Here is a 5,946-nt window from a genome sequence, read left to right as displayed (position 1 = left end):
GACTTCTAGTCTCCAGAACTGTGAGAAATAAAGCGCTGTTGCTTATAAGCCACCCAGTCTCTGGTATTTTGGAATAACAGCCTGAATGAATGAAGGTAAGCTCTGTCCTTAGTTTTCAGACCAAGAAACTCAGCTTCATAGAGTCACAATGACCCTAAAACCACTCAAAACCACGCAGAGGCCAATTTGAACTTCAAGTTTCCAATTCTAAATCCAGCTGCATGAGGCCCTGTATCCAGCCATGATGTCTTGAAGAGCTAATGCAGGAGAACAAAGAGCTCACATGCAGCCAAACAATTAGGAAACCATGTGAGTGTGCAGGAGACATCAGTTATCCTTGCTGTGCAATATCCATTTACCACTCCTACAACTGAATAGAAGCCATGTCCCGTGGGCCCATGCTGGCACTGCTGTCTCTACTTCCTTGGCTCAAGGGGTAGAAAATCACCATCCTGCCTGGCCATCAGCACCTGACTTCCACCGAACACAAGGCCAGCTTCAGGAACAGCTGGATCCACCCGTTGCAATGAAACAGGTCTGCTCTGTGGCATTGGCTTCTGTTTCACACAGCTGTCCCCACTCGGCAGCGAAGATGGCCGCCCACCCCAGCAAGCCTATACCCTACCAGGCTACCAAACCAACAGTTTTGTTTTACTTATTTTTTTCTGCAAAGCTCCAAACAAAAGTCCCAGGCTGATTCTTATCCATCCTGCTTTAGTCAGACATTCTCCTTAGAACCAACAGGGTTGGCCAGATAAAACACAGGATGCTTCCTTAAAGTTGAACTTCAGAGAAAAATTTTTTTTAACATGTTTCACGCAATATTGGAAACATACTTACAGTAAAAAAATTGTCATTGTTCATCCGAAGGTCACAATTTAACAGGGTTCAGTTTTGTTTGTTGTTCCAATTTCTGATACCCCTAAGAGCCAACCACCATGACCAATAGGGGAGAAAGAGAAGACTTCTGGCCACAGCTGGGTTGCATGCCCACCCCACAGCACCGGAGGAGAGTGGGGTCAATTTTCTCTATGCCCCATCAACTGAGATACGGGTAGCTCCCCCAAAAGAAAATGAGGTGCTTCTCCCAGGAGAGAGGGAATGGCTGTTTAGCAGCCAGGAACAACAGATGCACTCGAAAACCAAAGTGGGTGTCTCTAAGGAAGAGAAGCATATGTTTTTGGCGGGGGTGAGGGGCCTGTGGGCCAGCTAAGTGGGAGAAAGCAAGCCTGAGCCGGCTCTTCCTCCACCTTCCAAGTCTGTGTTTTTACCCACACACATTTGCCAGATTGCTCTAAAAAAGCAACAGCTGTGGAAACTGACAGTTTACAGTTGTGATAAATCGCATTAGTAAAGTATTTCAATTAAAGCCATATCTAACTAAAAAACAAGAAGTCATCTCCGAACAAATAAATTAGTAGCTTCAATTTGTGGAGCCTTCAAGTGCAAGATTTCGGTGCTCACCTACTCTCTTATTTCACTTTTCTCGAAGGGAGTGCCTCATATGGTGTTTCGGGTGGGGAAGAGGCGCTTAATAAAGACACACGTGAAAACTGAAATCTGAAAGTAGGCATTTAGAACCTAACGTTCTTCCTCCAGGGGTGTTAACGACTTAACTCCCAACCTGGTTTCAGATTTGCCTGTTATTTCCCTCATGGTGTGTCAGGGAACAGGGCATTCCAGAACCTCCCTGTGGGGTCCTTCTGTCCAGTCCCATCAGCGGCCTGGCCAGGCCCCACGGGGCTGTGTTCTCTTTCTCAAGCCAATTCATCTACATCTGTAACATTTTAAAAGGAACGCACAGATAGGTCTTCTCCAACGGATTCTTTTTCCGCGGTTTAGAAAGTCATTCGCCTGCACAAAATGAATGGCCTGGAGAAATCACTGAGCCTTTTTCTCCCAGGGTCGGAGCCAGCACAGCCCCCAGACTGCAGGGCCCCGGGGCCCCACAATGGACTTCAGGCCTTCAACCCCCGCCCTCCTTGCCTCCCCCCATCCTCTCTCAAGGAAATCACATCTTTTTCCAGATTCCTCACTTCGGCTTGATTTTTAGCAGATCCTTTAACCCGGTAGTTAGTAATTCAGTACTAATTAGGTGATTGCTTTCATTTATGGTAGCAGTCGGGAGTGAGAGTATGAAATGGCATTGCCCCTATTCTTGTTGAAAAAATAAATTACACCCATTGTTACTGAAGATCTTTTTTCCCCCCAATCAAGCAAATTAGCAGCTTGGTTCATTTTCCCAGCATTCACTCCTGAGCAGACGGCAGCTCCCTGGAATGTGGCTTGGAGCTGTGTGGTCAGTACAATTGTTTGGGGCTGTTTGTGCCAACAATGAGAGGAGACGGCTGTCTCCGAAGCCGAAGCCGAGTGGCACTTGTCTTGCTTAGGCCGAGGAGGGTTGGCGAGCTTCCACCAGGCCCGGCTTCTGAGGAAGATGTACACCGCCATCTACTGGAGACTGGGACTCACTGCAGTGCAATCCTTTACCACCTTTGCCTCCGGCCAGTAAGGACAAGCAATAAGGCCTCTTCGGAGTTCCTAAAAATAGGAAGGACTCTGCATCTCCAGGAGCAAGGAAATGTTTGCCTCAGTGGCTGTAATGAAAATGCAACTCAATGCTTGCTTCATGTTTCTCTTATGGGAGTTCTCATTGGTCTGGATTTCCCGTCCAAAAAAGGATGGTCTCTGCTTACACAATGGGTATTCCTGAACCTGGGTCATTCTCTTGTGTCCTAAGAACCAAGGGCAGAGCGCATCAGCACCTTCAGACAACAGGTTCTTTCCACTCTGCCCCTTCTCCATCACCCCTCATCTCCCCCACAGCAAGCCCAGTCCCAAACTGCACAAGGTAAAGGCATTCAAAGCAGCTCGCTCACCAGGGGCATGGCCACTGCAGAATGGAAGCCAGAAACAACCAAATCCTAAGACTTTTTCTGATCTTGGTGTGGAGGGCTGTTCCCTCTCTCTGACCCCTGGCAACACATGAGTCCGTGCTTTCTTCCTGCCCATGCTTTCTACCCTAAAGATCGCAGCTGTTCCCCCATTTTACTCCGGGAACCATGACTTTCTTGGGGTTTGTGTCCAGGTGGAAGAGGTCAGAGAGCACAAATAAATCCCAATACAGAAGGCTTCAGGGTAGTAGTTCTCAATGGGGGGAGGGGGGGGCAAGTTTGCCCCCAGGAGGTATTTGGTAATGCCTCAGGACATCTGGGATTGTCAGAACCTGGGGGGACTGCTAAAAATCCTGCAAATGCACAGGGCAGCCCCCCACCAGAATTATCCAACCCGAAATGTCAATAGGACTGAGGAAGCTCGGTTTAGGGTAACAAAGAGTGCCCTCGGTAATCGGGTTATAACACCAATTGATTGTCTTCAAATGAGCCACACTGCAGAGACTGGATAATTCATCCTCTTCCAAATCAGTATTTACCACCTTTTCTCGTCCTTTAGACTCTTCCATTTTAACATAATTTAGCTGTCTTTTTTCTCCCCCCCCCCTCCTCTGCTGCTGGAAAGAGAAAGGATTGGAATGGGGGAGGGGAAGGCGACAGAAAAGGAGGATTAGAAGCATGACCTGTTTCTCCTGGAGAAGCTTGGCACATTCCTCTCTCAGATGTGCTTTGTGACCGAGCAGGGTACAATTAAAAGCACAATAATTTGCTTGTTATTCAAGTCAGGCATTAGTCCGGGTAATGGCGTGCTTGGTGGAGAGATGGATTTCCTTGTTAGGAGCTAAGCACAGGATTAGCTGAATTCTCCATGGAGAAATCTTGATTTGTTCAAGGTCTTTCATGTTTTCTACAGAGAAGGGATTATGTCTTCTTAAAGAGGGGCCTTGCTTAAAAAGCTACAAAGTATAAGAAAAGGATTTAGGGCAGAGGGGCCTGTGGTTAAGTAGCTGAGGGGTACAGGGAATTTTAGAGCAAAGGATTATTTAAAGCCATAAAGTTCAAAAAATAATTGGTTTAGCACTACTGGGTCAGCGCCGGCAAGTACGCTGTAAAGGCAATTAAGCATGAGCTAATATTCATTTTACTTTGGCTAATTATTGCATGGATCCAGGAGAGCGAGGGGAAAGAAAACATGCCCCCTCCTTGGCAATCAGGGAGCCCATTGTTTTCGGTTTCTGTGCCTTATCGGCAAGCTTATTTGTTGGGGTGCCCAGAATCCAGGATCACAAAGCACTTAGGAGGCAAAACGTAGGAAAATGGTTCTCTCAAGGCAGATCGGTGCAGGCTCTGCTATCCCGGGGACCAAGGAGAAGCCACTGTTACTTTAACTCCACGGAGATCATTAGCCAGAGAGGACACAAAGTAAAAAACAAAACAAAAACAAGCCTGACTTCACCAATGTCCCTGGCTAAGCCTGGATCGGGGGCTCAGGATCAGAGCAACTGTGGCCCCCAGGGACATTGGACGAGGACAGAAGACCTTTCTGGTGGTCACCACCGGGGAGGTGCTAGACATCTACTGGATCGAGGCCAGGGATGCTGCTAACTGCCACGGGATGGCCCCGAGGCAGAGCACCATCAGACCCCACATGTCACTAGTGCCGCAGCTAAGAAATCCTGGTCGAGACAGAGGCAACTGTCTCTCTTTGGGTAGATGTAGGTTTGCAGAATCTGCCTTTCCTCAAATGCATCAGAGGGCCACATTACACTAACCGACATGCTTTTCTTCCCTTTTCCACCCAGGCCTTCCCACAAACGAGGAAATGAGGGGATGCCAAGAGGGACCTGTCCTGGGCCCCCGGCTGTCCCTGCCTGCCCCTCCCACGATTCTCACACACCCAGGAGCAGAGAGCCGGCTTCTCTGCAACTTGCCTGGGTTCCGAGTGTTGAGGGCTTTGATTCCCGTTTCTGAGATTACACATGCGTCCTTATGTGAAGTGGGTTAAGGAAGTCATCGTCCTGCAGCTTTCAGGGCAGGAAGCGCCTGCGGCTCCAAGACGCCATTTTCTCCGTGGTCAGTGACAACCCTCTCCCTGAGCGGGGTTAACGCCCCAGACGGGGAGCTGCCACGAGCTGGTCAAAGCCAAGGGGCTGTGAATCAGGAGGATCGCAAGGCCTGGCCATTAACTCTGTGGGAGGGTCTCAAGGATGCACTTAAGCTCCAATCACACAAGAGAAGACAGAGAGCTGCAGAAGGGAAGTGCGCAGCCGCAGCAGTTCCCTCAAGTACAGCATGTGCGCCATTTTGGAAGGTAAATCAAAGGGGCTTTTATAGGTCTTTCTCTACCAAACATGAAACCACACACTTCAATAGCCTACCAGCCCCCCGGTTTCTTGGGTATCACTGCTACAGACAGGCTCAAAGAGGGGTCACCAGGATGACCCACCCCACGGACAAGCAACACTCAATGGTTGCCGCCAAGGTTTCAGCCCTTCAGGAGCTGTCCCTTCCACTCGAACTGTCCAGAAGGATTGATGACACATGAAACGGATTCCCAATCCATCTGGTGTGGGTTTCTTATATTCTGAATTCCCAGGGGCATTGCCAAAAGGACCTTAGCAGCACATCAGAGCACCACTTCTAGTTAAAAAAAAAAAAAAATTCTTTTTTTTTTTTTTTTTTTTAATGCACAAATGTTACAGCTCTTTTAGAATTTTTCTAGCAGGTTTCCTGGTCCTTACCAGAAGACCCCTAAAAAAATATTTTTTTATTCTCATTTCATGTGCTAAGTGATTGTAATTTGGGAAACCCCACATGTGATTTTTTTTTTCTACCTCTAGCAGCGTTTGGCGTGTGACATGCTTTTACAAAAGCCAGCGTGCTCCCTGCATTTCAGTGTTAATATATAACGTCTGTCAGTCTCATGAAGGACAAACTTTCCAGTTAGGAAGGGGGAATTCAGAGCAGGCTTCTTCTCTACAGGAAGGGGCCTCTACACAAAGAACACAGACTTACACACAAAGGTAAAGTCACTTTCTGTCTGTACCCTCCG

The 5,946-nt window shown here is 48.0% G+C and overlaps 1 non-coding gene across 1 annotated transcript; it reads left to right on the top strand.

The window, feature by feature from the left end:
- Positions 1-5,585: 5,585 nt before the first annotated feature.
- On the top strand, positions 5,586-5,647 carry LOC123781532 (U7 small nuclear RNA). Its single transcript, XR_006776764.1, has one exon. It is a non-coding gene; the product is annotated as a U7 small nuclear RNA (small nuclear RNA).
- The last annotated feature ends 299 nt before the right edge of the window (positions 5,648-5,946 follow it).

This window comes from Ursus americanus, chromosome 34, assembly GCF_024610735.1.
Source record: "Ursus americanus isolate L20-20 chromosome 34, mUrsAme1.1.p, whole genome shotgun sequence".
In the NCBI taxonomy this organism is placed as follows: Eukaryota; Metazoa; Chordata; class Mammalia; order Carnivora; family Ursidae; genus Ursus; species Ursus americanus.
Note: the sequence above shows the minus strand (reverse complement) of the source record. Positions and strands in the feature narration are given on the sequence as shown.